Source organism: Phocoena sinus, chromosome 1 (genome assembly GCF_008692025.1).
Source record: "Phocoena sinus isolate mPhoSin1 chromosome 1, mPhoSin1.pri, whole genome shotgun sequence".
NCBI classification, from domain to species: Eukaryota; Metazoa; Chordata; class Mammalia; order Artiodactyla; family Phocoenidae; genus Phocoena; species Phocoena sinus.
The window spans coordinates 153114167-153133848 of NC_045763.1; the positions used below are offsets into that span (position 1 = coordinate 153114167).

The 19682-nt window shown below is 48.7% G+C and overlaps 1 protein-coding gene across 4 annotated transcripts in view; it reads left to right on the forward strand.

The window, feature by feature from the left end:
* Positions 1 to 385: 385 nt before the first annotated feature.
* PLEKHA6 (pleckstrin homology domain containing A6) overlaps positions 386 to 19682 on the forward strand; it is a 120807-nt gene continuing 101510 nt past the window's right edge. For 3 of the 4 annotated variants that reach the window (XM_032636974.1, XM_032636954.1, XM_032636964.1), the window contains exons 1-2: positions 386 to 474; positions 2121 to 2240. The gene's annotated coding sequence lies outside the window, so the exon portion shown is untranslated. The remainder of the gene's footprint in view (positions 475 to 2120; positions 2241 to 19682) is intronic. The other variant, XM_032636944.1, reaches the window with a different exon arrangement.

Below are 19682 nucleotides of genomic sequence, written 5' to 3' on the forward strand. Positions count from 1 at the left end.
CGCATCCCTCATTCTTGGCAGTGATACTTAGGGATCATGGATGCTGAGAATGTTAATTATAGCCCTCTCTGTGCCCCCACCCCCACCTCCAGAACCCCCAGTAAGGGCTAATGTTGTCTGAATTTATCACATTTGAACCGCATCTCCTGAGTGAGGCCAGCTTTGGGGCTGCCAGCTTCCTAGGGTTCAGCTGGGGCCCCCAGCCTGGCTAGAGCAAAGAGGCCAGCCCCACCCTGCTTCTAATCTTGCCGGAACAGTGAGTTTAAGGCCAGCAGGAAGGAGAGATGGGGGTGTGGCCTGGGGGTCAGGCTCAGGTCAGCCCCAGGGACCCACCTCCTCGGTGTGGGAGGGGTCAGGGTGTGTCTTTTATGGGTCAGAGGTTGGGGCTTGGGGCGGCTGAGGCTCTTGAATTCCTAGGAGGCGTCTGACCTCTGGGGTCTTGGGTTTAGCCCTGAAGGAGCTGGAGCCGGATATGTGAGCATGGGGGGATGGGTTTTATAACGGTAGGGCCAGGCTGCAGCTAGCAGAGCCTCGGGCTTATTGTGTGAGGCTCTGGGCAAAGGTTGAGGAAGTGGCAGGGTGGGGTGTTGAAAGGTAGAGTGGGGGCGCTGAGGGGGAGAGTTAGACGGGAACGATGGAGGGAGAAGAAGGGAGGAGAGGCTACAGGCACCTCCATAGGGGAGATGCTTCTTGCATCCACAGGCAAGCAGCAGAAGGGAAGAGAGGGGGCTGGAACCTGGGAGGGCCAGGGATGGGAGAGCCAGGAACGAGGGAGCCAGCCCTAGGGCGCAGGGCTGGGGCGGTCTGCGCGACTGAGGGGAAGGTGGTGGGACGAGGATGGACTCAGAGTCAAAGGGGGTCACGGCCTTCCAGGCTTGGCAGCTCCTTCCCAATCCCTATAGTCCCCTCGCCCACAGTCTGGCTCCCCTGAGGGTCTCCTGCACGTGGGGGTGGGAGCCCTGGTTGGACTGTCTCTGCCTGAGCCTGCTGTCCAGACGGCCACAGGGACATCGCCGGCAGCTGCCCTACGAATCCCCTAAATTCTGGCTTCCAGGCGCCTCTGCAGGAGCACGGAGCTTGGGGGATCCTGTGGGCTCCCACCTCAGAGCGCTGCATCTCAGCTCGGGCAGGAGATGAGCAGATTCCGCTGGCAGAGCGCAGGTGGGAGGGAGGCCCCACAGAGGCCCAGCCTCCCCCCCCCCCCCCCGCCCCACCCCCTCCGGGCGCACAGACGAGGCCTCCCTGGAGGAGCCAGACAGTGGCCCGAGGCTGGAGCCATCTCCAGGTGGGGCGGGCCGAGGGGCGAGCCTGGCACTGCCTGACAGAAAACAAGCTCTCTCTGTGTCCTCACCAGGGCAGAGTGCTAGGCTGCAGATATGAATTATTAAAAGTCCTTGGCTTTCCAATCAGCGGCGAGGTGCTAAATGTGTTCGCGGGGCTGTGTAATTAATCCTGGCTGCGGCTGCACAGGCTCTAGACAATGGGGGCCTTTTTTTTTTCTTTTGCCGGGTTTGGCTTTTTTTCCTTCTTCACAGAAAGGTGATGGTGCAGGACGCGTTACACAGATAATTACTTTTAACGTGTCTGCCTGGATTATTGAGTTGGATTCTTCCTGCTCGGTGGAAATGAAGTAATTACCGAGGAAGTCAGTGAGCAGGCAGCCGCGTGGCCTGGGCTGACACACGGCCTGATGGGCCTGAGCCCGTTTCCTCTGTCTTCCTCCCTGGCCTGCTGTGGGTCCCCTGAGGCCTTGGCACTGAGCCTGTGGGCCCCCCAGAGGAGGGTCAGGAGGAGGGAGCTTGCAGCGGGGCGTCGGGGAGAGCTTGCTGAGCAGTGGGGGCTGCGGCCGTAGCAGTGGGTCCTGGCTTTGAGAGGTTTCCCACGGTGTGCTGAGCTCTGGGCCGAGGTGCTTGGACATCAGTGCATTAGTGAGATGACTTTGGCAGGCCAGTCTCCAACCAGTTAAAAAAAAGCCCACATATTTAGTGAGGAGAGAACACACTTTGGGAAACATTTAAAATAAACAGTGAGCAGAGAGGAGGCGTGTTGAGGATAGGCCCAGTGGGACCCTTTCCTTGGCCATCACTCAGTCCAGATGGGCTCCTGCTCTGCGCCCACAGCTCCAGACGCCCTCCAAGCCCAGACCAGCCCTCTGTGGCCTCCCTGAGGGGAGCACCATCCTCCCCTGGATAATTCCAGTGACGGGGAGTTCATTACCTCACCAGGCTGCCTGCTCCAAGGTTAGAACATTCTATATGGAATCAAATCTGCCCGCTTCTGTGTTCTGCCCTTTGGTTTTGATTCTTTGAAGCAGCGCAGAGCAAGTCAGCTCTCTTTCCCACAGCGATAAAGATGGTTTTCTTCATATTTAAAATAGTGGATGTAATGTATTTTATGTAATCATATTCGTATCGGACATTTAGGTGCTTACCCTTATTTTCCTTTTACAAATAACACAACATGGTCATTTTTGTGCATGAGGCTTTTCCTGTATTTTGGATTATTTCCTTAGAATAAATCCCAAGACATAGAATTAATGTGATGGAGGGTATACATTTAACAAATTACTATTCTGTGAGTATAAAAGTAGTACATAGTTATTAAAAATGTAGAGGGCTTCCCTGGTGGCGCAGTGGTTGAGAGTCCGCCTGCCGATGCCGGGGACACGGGTTCGTGCCCCGGTCCGGGAGGATCCCACATGCCGCGGAGCGGCTGGGCCCGTGAGCCATGGCCGCTGAGCCTGCGCGTCCGGAGCCTGTGCTCCGCGACGGGAGAGGCCACAGCAGTGAGAGGCCCGGGTACCGCAAAAAAAAAAAAAAAAAAAAAACTGTAGAAAAACACATAAAGAAAAGATTAAAATTATGTGTGATTCTCTCAGAGATTTAGTGTATAATTTTAACATTTTGGTGTATATATGTTTTTATGAACTCATGCACAGACGTGACTATACTTATTATCAAAATACTGTTAAAATTTTGGACCAAGTGTATATTTTTTTCACTTAAATAGAAGGCATTTTTCCACGTCATTAAGTATTCTTTTACAACATCATTTTAAGTGACTGTCTGGTATTTCATGATATACCTATTCTATTTATTTATTTGTTTAATTGGCCCCTATGTTAAACTATGTGTTTCCAGTTTGTCATTTTTATAAACAGTGCTACAATGAACATATAAATATCTGAATCTTTACACATATCAATGATTTTTTTCCTTAGGTTACATTTCCAGAAATAGAATTCCTACGTTTTAAAATATTTTGACATATTTTGCCACTTCCTTGTTCGAAAGTACTAATTTCCATTCCCAGCAGCTGCGTATAAGAATGCCTTTTTTTGCATGAGCATCAGCATTGACAGTTATAACTTTTTCACTGTTTTAATTCATTGTTTTCATCCATTTGTTTGATTAGTAGTGAGTTTTAAAATTTTTTAAAGAGGTTTTAAAGTATGAAGGGTCCATCTGTTGTCATTTGTTTGTTCAAGTCTTTGCCTTTTCTTAAAAAACAATTTAGTGCAGTTGTCTGGATCGCAGTTATGGGGCCAAACTCAGGTTGAATCTGGGCTCTGCCACTTACCAGGGATATGGGCTTGACCGTCATTTAATCTCTCTGTGCCTCAGTTTCTACATCTGTAAAATGAAGATAATAATGTACCTTATCTCATAGACCTCTTGTGAAGGTAAATGAGGTCACATGTGTAAATCACGCTGAGCAGAGTAAGTGATAAATGTGTTTGTTATTATCTTACTATTGTCGATTTGCATGAGAAACATATATATCTGAAGCCAGTATCATGATTCCCCTCCCCCCAAATCCCCCAAGTCTCCGTGTTTGAGGCTAGATGCCTCCAGTGACCACCACCCCCTTCCTCAAACTCTCCTGGTGCTTCACCCCAGGTTTGGTCTCACCAGCACAGAGCATAGTGAGACAGCCACTCCCCATTCCCAGGATAATCACCTGGAATGTTACACTCTGTAGCTTCTTCTAGCAGGTGCCTGAACGAGGGAGTCTGGCTCCTCTGGTGTCTTCTGGCTCCCCTCCTCCAGCCGCCCAGTCCCCCTGCCCAACCCCTCACACGCTGCCAGGTGCACATCCTCTCTTGATCCCGGCAGACCTACCCAGACTGTTCCCCATTCCTTTGAGCCTTCTTTGCACTTTCCAAAGTAGCACTAGCTGATCTGATAAACCAGTTCTGGTCCATGTGTTAATAAGAGAGAGTCAGTGCACTGCCCGCTGGGGTGTAGAGAGAATGCCCAGCTGGAATTTGAAGACATGGATTCAAATCCTGGTCCATATTAGCAACTGTATGATTTGTAGCAAATTGCTTAATCTCTCTGAGCTTTTGTTTCTTGGTCTGAAAAATGGGGTTAGTATCACTATCTGCTTACCTAGTTATTAGCTAGATAAGTAATATATATGAAAGTGATTTGTAAACTGCAAATAATTTCACAAATGTCGGTTATTATTAGGCATGATATTTGAACAATGTATATCAGAAGGCAATGCTTTAACTCAAAGGTCAGACAGATGCCGAGGTAGGTCAGTAGGAAATATGTTTAGGGCAGATGGTATCCAGGGTGACTGTCAAATCCTCCCAGGTCATTTAGTCTCTGTAAAGGGCTGGTCCTTATTGTGTGAACCCAGGATATAGGGCTGGGCAAGTCAACAGTGATCTGACAAACGTGGATGGATGCTGAGGCTTTCCTCCTGCAGGGCTTGGGAACCCCCTCTTTGTGGGAGGTGAGGTCCCTCCCTAGCTCTGACATCACCAAGTCCACTCAGTCTGGCTCATCATTACCTGAGAATCCAAGTCTATAATTGCAGGTGCCAATTTGCTTTTAATTAGCCTAATGCTTGCAATTAGCTTGTTAAATTCAACCTGGCCTCTGGCGGTGAGGTCTTTTTTCTGATTTTGCTTGGTTCCCGGGTCCTCATTAGCATCAATGGGCTATCCACAGACTGCAGCCCAGCCCGCTTGCCTCTCCTAAAGTGCAGCTGCCTAGCTGGGGAATTGAAGAGGTCATAGCAGGGAAGGAAAATCTGCTTCTGGTGAGGAGGGATGGTGGGGTGGGAGTGTCCTGATGGAAGTATAGTTAGCCTTGTTGGAACCAGAACCCTGGTTCCTTCATTCTAATCCAATGTTCTTCTGCTTCTGAGGCTCAGTTTCCCCATCTCTAAAATGGGAGTAATAATTCCTGCCCTGCCTGCATCACTGAGGTTCAAATGAGTTAATGTAGGAAGTGGGTGTGAATGTAAAGCAACATGAAATTGCTTTATCACATCCAATGTGGAAGTTCTTTAGAATTAGACAAATGGTCCCAGTGTCCCTGGACACTAGTTCCTGGTCACTTCTCATGATGTTCCATAATTCCTGATTCCATTGTCTTCTTATCTTGTTCACTGTCCCCCAAACCATGGGTGATTTGAAGGCATTGGCACATATCAGGTGCTCGATAAATGTTGGTTGGATATGTAAAGATTTGGAGGGGAAGGAGTTTTGTCCAAGGAATAGGCAGTGGGGAAACAGTCATGAGAAAGCCTTTGATGGCAGTGGGGGGGGGCATTTATTTCCTGTCCTCCTCAGGCACTCCCCACTCCACTCCATGGGGCTGCTTCAAGGCAAGAGATAGTCTTATTTGTTTTTGCCTTTGTGATGTTCCACACAGAGCCAGGCACATAGCAGTTGTTTGATAACTGCTTTTTGACTGACTGAATGAATGAATGAGACAGGGTAACGTGGTAGAGGGAGCATGGAATTAAGGCAGATGAACAGGACTTGGAATACCAGCCCCATTACTTTCTTCTGGCAAACATTTACTGTATGCTCATTATGGACCAGGTACTAGGTTGTGAAAATGAATTTTTAAATTCACAGTAAGGGAGCAGACGTGTGTGCAAATGATTGTCCTGTATATGATAGAGACATATGTTGCATTTGTTGGTGGCCAAGAAAGAGAGCGATAGACTCTCCCTGGAGAGTCAGGAAAGGATTCCTGAGGAAGGGCCCGAAGCTGGGTCTCATCAGTTTGGGAAAGTTTCTTAACATCCTTGAGTCTCAGTTTCCTAAGCAATTGTGTGAGGAGACTAAAACCTCATTTATGGAGGTCAGGATGAAATGAAATAAAATAATATGAATAAGACATCTGGCACCAAATAATCTTTTAATAAATGTTAAAAATGCTTTCTTGAAGCCGGGCTGGGTACTCGGAGGAGGGGCGCTAGCCAGGGGCTCAAGGAATTTCAGAAGCTGATTTGTACAGCTTCGTTTTAGCTCTGCAAGTTAGCACCTGTGTGACCTTGAACAGGTTCCTTAACTTCTCCAAGTCTCAGTTGCTGTGTCTACCAAGTGGGGATAACAAGTTTGTTATCCGGATCAATGGAGAGACTTCAGGCAAGGTACCTGGAACGTGCTTGGCACATAGGAAGTCCTAGAAAATAGCAGCTCTTCCTTGTTATTATTACCAGCATCTATCATGGAGAGACCACGTCTGCACGCCGACACATGCATGTTGTATGCATACTGATTCCCAGATACGCTCAGAAAGGGAGGAGGGTGAGGGGGCCCAGGGTTAGGCTGGGCGATAGCCAGTTGCTGCTCGTTCTGAGAAACCTTCCTCAAGGTGAGGTGACCAGAATTCTGCTGAAAAGTTTGGAGGCTACCGGGCTTGAGTGAGAGAATTGGGTAGGTTGGTTATAGCTCTTGCCCCCAGCTGGGGGAGGCTGTCTCATGGGAAACTAAGAAGTAGCCCCCTAACAGCAGGAACTTAATTCCCTCAGGCACGTAGGCCCCTCAGTCTGGGCCATTCCTGCAGGCAACATCCTAATGGCTCTGTCGCCCGGCCGGTCCCCGACCTTCCTAAGCAAGGCAGCCTGGCGGCCATGCTGCGTTGCCATGGTAACTGGCAGCCTCCCAGCTGGGTTGCCCTGGTAACCAGTTAGCTGGTATGGGGGGAGGGGGATGGTGAGCTAGGGGGAATCAGCCTCAAAAGAGGCAGAGAAGGACAAGGGTGGGACCAAGAGGAAGACAAATCCCAGATGCCCCCAGCATAGCCCTCTTCTCTCTCCCTCGTGGGACTGGGAAAGCCAGAGAAAGGCAGGTAGGAAAGGATGCTGTGTTGTTTCCTGCCATGTGTGTATGTGTATTTTGTGGTATGAGTCATCTTGGGCAATGCAGGACGTTTGGAAGATTTGATAGGGCAGTGCAGGAGCTCTCTCAGGCCGTGACAAAGGCAGCGAGTCCCAGAGAGGGAGCCATGGACTGTCCAAACCTAGGTCTCCATCCTGGTCACCCCACCCCCGGACAACTTAACTTCTTTGAACTCCAGTTTCCTCATCTGTAAAATGTTAACACAGACCTTCAGGGACATTGTTTGGGACAGTGCCTGGCACCGTCAATGATGGTTCCCCCCTCACCTTCCTCGCTGATTTTCTATTCATTGGATGCTTTCCAGCCTGTGAACAGCTTGTATTGGAGGCCAACCCTAGTCCTAGCCCAGCACAATGGGGGCAGGGGGTGGGAGGGTTGGAATTCTTGAGAACCCAGAGACATGGCTGTCAGCCTCAAGGAGTTTACCATCCCAATCTTCTGAGGGCAGGAAGCAAGTTTATACAGGTGGGAACATTTGCAAGAAAGTTTTCAAAGTAGGACCTAATCGAAATTTTGACTGCCACCAGCAGAAATACATTTTTCATCACAGCCCAGCAAACACGTGTGCGATACCCTTTACTGTGTGTGGTGCATGCTTCGTGTCATATTTGAGTCTAGTCTGGTCTATTTGTTTTAAAAAAAGATACCTTGACCCTTCGGCTGGATTTCATACCCACTTTTGGGTCACTACCTTCAGTTTGAGAAACACTGTGAGAGAATCCTAATTAAAGCTCCTCAGGCATGTATAGGACCTCGGGCTTCTCCCACCTTCCATGTGTGAGGTTGTCTGGTTGGATCCTTACAATTGCAACCTGTGAGGTAACTGAGGCTCAGAGATCGTATGACCTACCCAGGGTCGCAGATCAGAGGTCATACGATTGGCCCAGGGTCGCAGAGGCAAGGCTTGAAAGGGGGTCTTTGTGCTGAATCTGTTGCCCATTTTCATTCTTGCTGCAAGAGGAATTGGAGGATTATTCTTACAAACAGAGAAACCAGGCTCTGAAGATCCCAAATCAGGGCCTAGAGCTGAGCCTAGGCCTCCGTCCCTCTTGTCTGCTGGATGCCGAGGGTGCTGTGAAGGATGGGGCTGAGCCTGAAGCGGTCTGGGTGCTCCCTCTGTGTCTGTGAGGGAGAAGGGGCGAGGAGGGGGGTGGGCCTGGCTGCACTGAAGCCACCCCCCACGAGCTTTCCTGGGCGTTGAGCCTGTGTCAGGGTCCTGGGGCTGCCTACAGGCCCAGGCTCCTGGGAGATTTTCTGATAGGAAAGCCTTAAGCGAGGCCCAGGAAAAGCCAGTTTTTAATTGTCCGTCTCCAGCGTGACGAAGGAAGTAACAGCAGAAGTCCGGTCAGGTACAGCCTCGACCACAGAGTGGGCTCAGGTCGGGGAGCGCTTAGTACCCAGAGGTGAGGAGTGCTGAACCCCAGGAGCACCGCCCCGGGCAGAAGGCTGCCCCTGTGAATACCTGTGACAGATTCACGATCAGGCCCAGAGTAAGAATCAGAGTGTGTGGAGTTCACAGGGCTCGGCTCCGTTTTCAGCTATGCTGAGAACATGGCTGTTTCTCCGTGTCCCAGGACCTGTGTCTCCCATCCTGGAGGTGGGCCCGTCCTCCTCTTCCGGCGTGGACTTTGCCCTTTGCAAACAGCAGAGCAAGGTGCCCACAGCTGAGGCGCTTCGTTTCCGTTTGGGTGTGTTCCCTTTGCAGTGTCTATGCAGCCCCTCCTGCACAGGCTGCCTGGTGTTGAATGGAGGCCTGGGGAGCAGCGGTGGGGCTGCAGCTGTGGGAGGAGAGGGCCGGCTTCCAGCCTCTGCCCTGGGTGGCCAAAGTGATGAGCACCCACGACCCCAACCCCTCATGGCCAGGCTGCTGGATTCAGGGCCCTGGGCCAGGGCAGTGGGTATGTGACTAGGAATTCTGCTGGGGCTCAAGTGCGGGTGTGAGGCTGGGTGAATAGAGGTTGAGAGATGTTGGGTTTCCAGTCAGGAGAACTGATGCCTCGGGATCATATAAGGAGACTGTGTTCAGTGCTTGAAGATGAACTGATTCACGTGGGAGTCGGATGAACATGTGTCTTGTAGGGACCCCTTATCTCTGCATCCGTGTATTCTGTGTATGCCCAGTATGCGCTATACTAGCTTGTCCAGGGCGACTTGATTAACCCTTTTTACTTACGAAGAATCTAATATTATTTCTGAGATGATGGGCTACTCATCCAAGACCACGTTGAGAAGTGGGGGAGGAATCAGAATAGGGATTTACGGTTTTCTGCCCCTCATGTGACCCAAGTTTGAATGCGTGCATATTAGCCAGAGATAGTGAGATAATGGAGATGGGAGTGATTGGGGGGGAAGATGTGATTATTTTCCTCTACTTTGTTATGACACCCCCAACAGTCACGGCTCATTTTCGGCCTCTCAGGGCTGCCCCGCTGGCCTTCCCCAGGTGCCCAGACCCTGTGTCCTGGGAGGGGCAGGAGGTAGATGCTGCTTACTCTGGAGGAGTGAGGATGTGTGCATGTGTGTTACTTACAGGTTCATGTGCCTGTAGGAAGGGGCTGTCAGTTGCCGGCAGCCCTTCAGACCATGTAGAAAGAAAGTCACAGAGATGCTGAGGAGAAGGCTTGAAGACAGAGCTGAGCTGCAGGGGGAATCAGGGACCATATGCGGTGCCGGTCCTTACAGCTCCCTTGGCCCGCATAGTGCTGGAGGAGGGCATTATCTAACCAGGCAACAGCTCCTCCAGGAGCCATAGCCTCCTTTAGCAGTGCGGGCCTTCTCTGAATCCAGAAACCAATGTCCTCATTTAAACCAACTTAACCCTCTGGTGGCAGCCGGCAGGGCGGGCTTAGCTCATTCTCTTCTTTCCCCTGTACTCCACTCCCAGGTGTTTCTGCCCTTCCCCAACATCCCCATCATTGTAGTTACTTTCCGTGTGTGTGTGTGTGTGTGTGTGTGTGTGTGTGTGTGTGTGTGTGTGTAAATGTGAGTGTGAAGAGAGATGGGGGAAGTTGGGTGAGCTTACTTTTCCTAATGCCTCTGATCCCACTATGAAGGTCAAGTGATTCAGCCCAGAAAGGAGGGTTTGTGTAGGGAACCTGCCGCAGGGGCAGGGAGCAGGGCATGGGGCGGGAGAAGAGGGGACAGGAGGGATCATGGTCGATGCTGCTGTCCTGTTTGGGGTGATGCTTGTCACACCAGCCACGTCCGTCAGCTCTCTAGGACTTGTGCTGTGGGTGAGGCTATACCCAGGGCAGCATGCACATGGGTTCTGAGGGGGACCAAGATGTAGATCCCACAGACCTGCCTCATGGCAGCAGATCCCAGATGTGAAGAAAGCAGGCAGAAGAGGGAGAAACTGAGATCTCCGGCACAGTGGCGATGGGGAGTGTGGAGAAGGTTCCCAGTGGAGGGAAGCCTTGACGGGAGTGGGGCCGAGGTCTGAGAAAGGAAGCCTGGATCGGCATGCACAGGGCCAGGCTCAGTTACGTGTTGATGGGCTGCCTCTGGTCAGCTGTTCTGGAGGCGGAGTGGCAGAGTGTGGCGACTCAGAGAGTGTCTAGACCCCAGAAAGGACTCCCTAGAATCTAAACGGAAAACATCCCGATCGGGCCCCGCCTCTTCCAAATCTGGTGTTGTCAGAACCAAGGCCAAGCCATCAACACTTGTGTACTTATTAAGTTATATTTTCAAAAGTGTCCTTTCGTTGGCTGAAACAGCCAGCTGGAAATAGAAGTTGCTCTGAAATATTTTCTTTCACATATGTCTTTCTGATAAATTTGTGTTTCCCCACAGTAATTAGCATAGTGTCTTGAAATAGTAGGTGCTTGATACATACCTCTCCCCACCTTCCCTGGGCATTATCCTTGGGATGGGGCAACATGCAAGACAGTAAGATAAGAAGATGCTGTCAGCCCAGGTCCTTGTGTGGGCTGAGACTTCAGATGATTTCTCTTCCTTCTGGTTTAGAGCCAGTCATCGGCTGAAGGATTTGCAGGGTGGAGTTTGGTCGTATTTCATCCATCCTTCTTTGCCTTTCCTCTTGGACACGTGGCTTCATCACTCACTTCTGGGGTACTTGGATAATGTAGATAAGGTGCTGGCCCAAAGTATAATTTGGGTTAGGAAACACTGACCTCTTTCATACTTTTTATGATGACTTTCTATATTCTTAATTATCTCTTTGAGAAGGAGTGAGCTATTTTCAGCCGGTTTAGAGGAGTTTATCACTCCCAAAAGAACCTCCTGAGATGATAACAGGTCAGGGGAAGGAGGTGTCAGCAGGAGCTCCTTTGCATATTTGCCATAATCCTTCCTGTGGCTCAGTTTACAGGCATCCTAGGCAAGTTGTAGTCTGGGCATAGCTGTCACTTTCTCTCCATCACATACACCGGAATCTGTGGGCAAGTCTGGGCTAAATGTACCTCATTATAAACCCTGTGCTCGGATGTCAGAGCCTGTTTTTCCAGGTGGAGAGACCAAGACAGGAGAGGGACCTAGAGTCTCAGGCTTGGAAGCAACCTTTCATTTGGTCCAAACTTCCTCCAGATAGCAGCACCCCAGACTTGTGGTCAGCCAGCACTGCTTGAACCCCCAGTAACTAGGAGTGCTGCTCTGTGAAGCAGCTTTTTCTATGGTTGGACAGCTTCAACTCACATCCTTCCTTGATGCTGAACTCAAACTTTTCTTCCTACCATCCACCCTCTGGTTCTAGTTCAGCATCCTGGCCATCCTGATCATTCTCTTCTGAGCTCACTTTCGTCATCATTTCAAGAGTCAGACCAGTGTTAAGAGACAATATGAAACGGTGGGAAAACATAGGCTCCAGGATTCATCTGCCTGAGCTTGCGCCTGGCTTTACACTCATCAGCTCTGTGACCCTGGTTATGATCCTAACCTCTCCAAGCCTCAGTTCATCCATCTGTAAAATGTGGATAATGATGGTACTTACCTCATAGAGCTGTTGAGAGGGCTAAATGAATGAACACATGTAAAAGGCTTAGAACAGGGCCTGGCAACTACAAGCCACTCTGTGCATGGTAGCTTTTTATCTTCTCTTAAAATAAGTTGTCTAGAATTGAACAGAGTATTCCAGATGTGGTCTGTTCAGCGGGACTCTGATGCCGTCTGCTTGACCATCTCTCTCTATTATATCAGACTCAGTTTGCAAATCACCGGTGTTTCAATTGGGCTCATTGTGCCGAAATCCTCAGGTTATTTTCCCGTGGACAGCTGTTAGGTTTAGATCTCCCCTCTTCTACATAAAAGATGTGAAGGCCAGTGTCAAGGGGAGCCCAGAGCGTCCCTTCACATTTGTTCCAAACACACATGAACCCTCATTGATGCAGTCTGGTTGTTTTTATAATGCTACTCTATATCTGGTGTTCTATTTGGAAAATACCTTGACCCACACCGGTCTGAAATAAAATCCCCCCCACCCCCACCATGGGTCTTTTCTCTCTCAGTGGGTCTCTTTCACTCTTCTCTGCTCATCTCATGCACACTTGCTTATCAAGGGAGCTGAGCTGAGCAAGTACTGTTGGAACTTCCTAACCTCCAAATTCAGCTCCGCCACTTCTCAGGGTTCCCGGGATATAGGGGAAGGGGCACAGATGCCCCAAACATATTCAGAGTGCCTGTTTTCACAGGTAAACCTCTGAGGCCCTGTAAATCCTTACTCTTTATAGGCCGGCTGCCTCTACATCATCTGGGAGCTTGTTAGAAATACAGAATCTCAGGCCTCACTCCTGACCTACACAATCAGAACCTGAATTTAACAAGATCCCCTAGGAGTTTCGTATGCACGTTAAAATTTGAGAGGTACTGCTCTACATTATTCAACTTGGGGTAGAAATGAGGGTGAGGTGGGGAGAATTCTGTCTTCCAAGATCTTGAAATCAGTCTTACTGACGAGGCTTCTAGGGACAGGCATAAAACTATTTCCAGGATATTTGATCACTAACTGTCTACATGCCCTATTTGCTTCTTGGACTGCCAATAATAGGGTTTTTATAAAACGCTCACGCATTTTAAAAAATATATAGATTGTATTTGTGTTTCCCCATTTTATTAGTAACAAGCTGTTGAACATATTTCAAAGCTTTGAATTATATGTACAATTGGAATCCTTTAAATGATAAGTGTTTTACATTTATGATATATTGGGTTGGCCGAAAGGTTTATTCAGTTATTTCCGTAAGATGGCTCTAGTAGCACTTAGTTGTCTTTAACTTCAATGTGTTAGGTTGTATGTGACAGCTGTCATGTCAGCGTGCATGTAAAAAAAGACTTATCAAAATTGGTGAATTTTTGTGTAGCCATTTTAATATTGAAGATGGAAGGAAAAAAGCAACATTTTTGGCATGTTATGCTTTATTATTTCAAGAAAGGTAAATGAAACGCAAAAAAAGATTTGTGCAGTGTATGGAGAAGGTGCTGTGACTGATCGAACGTGTCGAAAGTGGTTTGCGAAGTTTCGTGCTGGAGATTTCTCGCGGGATGGTGTCCCACGGTCAGGTAGACCAGTTGAAGTTGATAGAGATCAAATCAAGACATTAATTGAGAACAATCAACGTTATGCCATGTGGGAGATATAGCAACATACTCAGAATATCCAGATCAAGCACTGAAAATCGTTTGCACCAGCTTGGTTATGTCCATCTCTTTGGTGTTTGGGTTCCACATAAGTTAAGTGGAAAAAACCTGCTTGACTGTATTTCCACACGCGACTCTCTACTTAAACGTAATGAAAACGTTCCTTTTTTAAAAACAAATTGTGACAGGCCATGAAAAGTAGATACTGTACAATAATATGGAATGGAAGAGATCATGGGGCAAGCGAAATGAACCACCACCAACCACAACAAAGGCCGTTCTTCATCCATAGAAGGTGATGTTGTGTATATGGTGGGATTGGAAGGGAGTCCTCTATTATGAGCTCCTTCTGGACAACAAATGATTAATTCCAACAAGTACTGCTTCCAATTAGACCAACTGAAAGCAGCACTCGACGAAAAGCGTCCAGAATGAGTCAACAGAAAACACATAATCTTCCATCAGGATAACGCAAGACCACATGTTTCTTTGATGACCAGGCAAAAACTGTTACAGCTTGGCTGGGAAGTTCGGATTCGTCTGCCGTATTCGCCAGACATTGCACCTTCAGATTTCCACTGATTTCTGTCTTTACAAAATTCTCTTAATGGAAACAATTTCAATTCTCCGGAAGACTGTAAAAGGCACCTGGAAGAGTTCTTTGCTCAAAAAGATGAAAAGTTTTGGGAAGATGGAATTATGAAGTTGCCTGAAAAATGGCAGAAGGTAGTAGAACAAGAGGGTGAATACGTTGTTCAATGGAGTTCTTGGTGACAATGAAAAATGTGTCTTGTATTTTGACTTAAAAGCCAAAGGCACTTTTTGACCAACCCAATATTTCATTTTTGTCAGTGTTAGGCCAGTATTTCAGTATGTGGAATCTTGATTCTGCCATAAATTTGTTAGCCATCCCTCCTGACCTTGTCAGGAGCAAATCTGGTAGCCTTGCCTTCTGAGTCTCTATGCAAATTGTGGATGAAACCGCGGAACACAGCAGGATCTTGAACAGACCCCTGTAGCGCTGGTTCATTCATTCAGCCAGCCTTGCTGAGCGCAAGAGCTACATCCTGCATTCCGATGGGTTGGCTTGAGCTCTGGCTCTGCTCCCCGCTGCTTTTGTCACCTTTGGCGGGGTATGACCGTCCCAGACTCCCGTTTCTTCATCTGTAATTGAGGAAATTGGAGTAGTCATCAGGATCCCTGAGGTGCCTTAAAGAAATGCATGTGCCTGGGCCTCCTTCCCTCTCCCCCAGAGATCCTAATTCAGTTGGTCTGTGGTGGTACCAGGTATTGGTATTTTTAAAAAGCTCTCTAGGTAATTCTCGTGTGAAGCCAGTATTGAGAACCCCTGGACCAGATATCTCTGACTGCGCGATCTGCCGCTCCGATCTCAGAGGCTCCCTGGCAGCCTGATAGGCATCTTCTGGGGCCTCTGGTCCCACAGCCTGAGCAGTACTGGCTGGGTCTGTGATAGGAGAGACGGCTTGGTGTGCTGGTGTAGCACAGTGGTCAGGTGCTGGGCAGGCCATGCAGAACTGTAGGGTATCCTTGTCTTCCCCAAATCCCTGGGAGAGGACTTGAGATGCCTCGTATCGGCCACTCGCTCCCCTGCCCTTCTCCTCTGGACGAAAGAATTATCTCTGACTTCTCTGACGTTAGCTACTTTCCTGTGTTTCGGAGCTTTGCTGCTTAAGAAAAATAGCCAAAGGCCGGTGTAAGTCAGTTTCAGCATCAGCTGGACAAGATGGCTCCCTGTCTGATTCCTCTCTTTGTCCTCTCTTTATGTCCCCCTGGAACTCAGGAGGTGACAGCACCTCTGAGGCCTTCTCTTACAGGTCTTTCCCTTGATGGGCTCCCACAGGTCAAAAACCGCCCCACGTTGGAGCTGTGGCAGCTCCCGGGAATCTTGCTGGCAACACATGGATGCATGCAGACGCCTCTGACTTGGCACTGGGGGTCAAAGCACTGGCTTGCCTAGCTTGGGGCAAGACTGGCCTCTACCCTGGGCCTCAAGATGTTGCTCTGAGCATCCCTTCACTGCCTCTGGGGTAGGAGTGTGCCCAAGGTCTGTGTCATCTTGTCCCATCCCCTTCCTCCCCACGGTCACTGATGTGTACCACCGCTGGATACAGGGAGTGTCTCTGCAGTGGGCTTGTTAATTGGCGCTTCAGCTGGCTGATTGACTCTAATGCGGGTGAACATTTATTTACCCCGGCAGCGGCAGCGCCTCTCAGACAGCCGTTAATTGCAGGCACAAGAGAGACAATAATTATGGGATAATGGGTGTCTTTTGTGGGAGTCCTTCTCCTTGCACTGTGTCAGCAAACACGGAGGGTTTGTTTCCTAACATTCAGCTCCCCTACTGGAGAGATGCCACAGCTCCATCCCACTCGCTCCATGCCTGTCATCTAGCCCCCACCCCTTTCCCCGGGGTTTTACCCACATCCCCTGGGTAACATCTTCCAAGATATCATTTCCTAATTCCCATGCAGTCATGACCCTATTTTTAGGATTTGTAAGGTTGAATTGGTGCTTTTTAGAAAGTAGTACCTTAATCAACTTTGCCTAAAACAAGGGTAAGTAAATACTAAACTATGTGCTTTATTCCATGGGCCCTTCTGATCTTTGTTAATATTTTTACATCGTTATAATGAGTGTGTAGCTGTGCCATGCATGTTTTTGTTTAATGTTATTTTATCCAAACGCGTCCAGGTATGATGATGGTCTGTAAATTTTTCATTTTAAATTGCTGTAAATAATTCTGTCATGTTATTCCATTACCGTATTGCTTTTCTCTTATCACTGGGAATCTGAGCTGTTTCCAGTTGGTTGCTATTATGGATAGCTCTGCTATAAACATCTTTACACGTTACTGATTTTTTCTCCTGGTTATTTCCCAGGGGTAAACTGAATTACGAGTCATATTGGTCTGGCATCACGTTGGAAAGAGTTGAGGGGAGTGGGCAGCTGGAGGCTGCTGGGAGAGTTTAAGCGATTCCCTCCCCTCCCTCTCTTCTCACCTCTTTTCCCATCCATTTCTAGTAGGATTCTTGCTCCAACTTCCCTAGTAACAGCCCAGGTTAGTGACGTGGAGACTTAGTGCTCTGGCAAGAAGTGCTGCAGAGCGGACCACCCCAAAGGGTAGCGGCTTAGCACAACAGTGATTGCTCCCTCGGGGTTCTTTGGGTTCCCCAGGCTCAGCTATGTGCTTGCTTGGGTTGTCTCCTGTCCTTGCAGTCATCTGAGGGCTGCACTGGGCCAGACAGCCAAGGTGACTCCTCACATGGCTGTCCTCTAGGAGCTCAGCTGGGGCCGTCAACCTGAGTACCTATGTGTGGCCTCTCCACGTGACCTGGGCTTCCCTCAGTGTGGTAGTTGGCTCCCAGAAGGAGTGTCTCAAGACAGAGTATTCCAAGAGACCCAAGTGGAAACTTTAAGGCTTCTTATGCCCTAACCTCAGAAGTCACACAACGTCACTTCTCTTACCTTCCATTGGTCAGACTGAGTCCTGGGTGCACCCAGAGGCAAGGGGAGGTGGAGCAGACTCTAGCCTTCAATTTGTAGCCATCTTTGATCTCTATTCTTAAAGACGGAAAGCGTGTACTGATTAGTATCCTATGAATCCTATTAGCTTCTGCCTTCAGAAAGGCCGTATGAGAGACCTGGCCCCTTGGTTTCCACTCTGAATCCTGCCCATTCTCAGGCTTAGAAGTCGTGTGATCTCTCCTCAGAGCCTTCCCTGGTGGCCCCGAAGGCGAAGGCGTCAGATCTGTCTTCCTGGTCCCTCCTCTCTTCCCTTTGCAAACTCCCAAGGCTCTGTATCTGTGTCTGCCCTTGTCTTACACAGCTCTTATCACACATCAGAGCGTTCAGTTATTTATGGGCTTGGCTTGTTAGGTTGTAAACTCCTGTTCCATTCTTCTTATTAACCTCCACACCCTACCCTAAAGACCTAGTAAAGTGCCTGGCATGGAAAAAGGGCTTCCAAAATCCCATTCCCTTCCCCCTTTCCGTAGGTTGGGCACTCCATTGTCTGTTGAATGAATGAGTGTTTTATCTTAATGAAAGCAGGGGTAGGGGAAGAGGACAAGCATTTACTGAACTTAGTATGCGGAGCTTTATATGAATTGTCTTATTTAATTTTTACAACAACCTGGGAAGTATGTAGTGATATCCCTATTTTACAGATGGTAAAGCTGAGGTTCAGATATGTTAAATAATACGTCCAAGGTGACAATCACTGGGTCACGGAGGTAGGAAATTGTAGAGCCTAGGTCTTTGGGAACTTGGGGCAAATGTTCTCTCCTGTACACTTAACCTCTTGGAACCTTAACTTACCTATAAAACAGGGAGGATAACACTTATCTGATCGGGTTGTTTGGATGAAAGGAGATAAGACGTGCCAAATGTCCAGTGCTTGGTGTAGAGTAGGCATTGACTCCATGTTGCCTGCCATACGTGACTTCTTGTTTGGGAGGGTTTGACAAGCGCTCTGTGCGTCTGGGATGCCTTTACGGCTAGCGGTGTAGTTGATGCAGCTGCCCTGTTAACATCTTTGTGTGTGTGCATTGTTCGCCAGCACACACATGACTGCTCTGGAACGTGCTTCCCGGTTACTCCTCCCTTCCCCCTGGAGCACTTGGGAGTCATTTCCCCTGGATTTTCCTCTGGTGTGCACCCTCCCACCTTCTTTGTAAACATAGTGCCGACAGCCGGGGGCTCCAGTCACCCAGGTGGCTTCCCCTAGAGCGGCTGAGCCTGGGGATTCCACTCTTCCACATTAATTGCTTTTGCTTGGTCTTTGAAAATTAATTCCAACAAGAGCTCATTAGTTCTCTTTCGTTTTTCCTTATCCTCATACTCAGGTGTCCTCTTCACCTCTCTGCCCTGGTTCCAGTTTTTGGTCTCTCTCTGTCTCATCACATACAAGTACCCCATTCAGGATGATTGCACAGTGGTGATGTTTCACTGGGTGAATTATTATATAAACTTGAAAGGATTCTCTGGCTGGCGATGCTGCCTGGGAAGGGAGGAGCTGGCTAGTCTATGCGTCCACTAGTCTGCTCTGGTCTTCTGTCCCTTCATTCCAAGCTCAGTTTCATCTCCCGCTCCCCAGCATTGAGTTGCCAGAATCGCAGGTGGCAGAGAAGGTTGGATTTTTTTTTTCTTAACTCTTCTCATACCCTTCCCTCCAAAGATCCAGACTGAAAAGGCTGGGAGTACAGAGAGACGGGAGTTACTTAAAATTCTTTCCTCCCTGCCTCAGGTTCTTCTTTCCTCAGGACGCTAGGTATTTGGTAGGGCCGCAGGGCTCAGGAGAGGGGAAATGGAAGCCCCGTTAGCAAACCACCCTGCAGGAGCCGCGGAGGAGGCCTCTCTAGACCCTGCTGTCTTTATCACTCTGGGCCAGCAGTAGCAGGAAGCTTGTCACAGGAGTTGCTAGCTTTTGTGATTCTGTTGCAGTCTGATTCTGTTCCTGGATGCCTGGAGTTTGACAGATCTTCAAGTGCAAAAAAAGCATTTCCTGCATCCACATGGATGTCCTTTATGCTTACAAACTCATGATGGGAGGGTGAAGTAAGGAGGGGGAGGACAGACCAGTTACAAGCTGGTCCAGTGCATGATTCTGAATACTACTTCCCACCACACACACACACACTTTCCATGAAGTCTGGCCTGATGGCCTTAGCCAGAAGTGATCTCTTCTTCCACTGAATTCCTCTGGCACAGTGACTTGTAACACTTACAGGAAATTTATGCTTTTGGTTGTAGGGTGGAAGTAGAAGATCATATTGGACAAATTGCGGCTGGATTATATAAGGCCTTGCATCTCAAGCTAAGAAGCTTAGTTTCTGTCCTGTAGTCAGTAGAGATACATTGAAGTTTTATGAGCCAGGGCATGACTGAATTATCATTTGAAGAGGGGAAGGGGGGAAGTGGG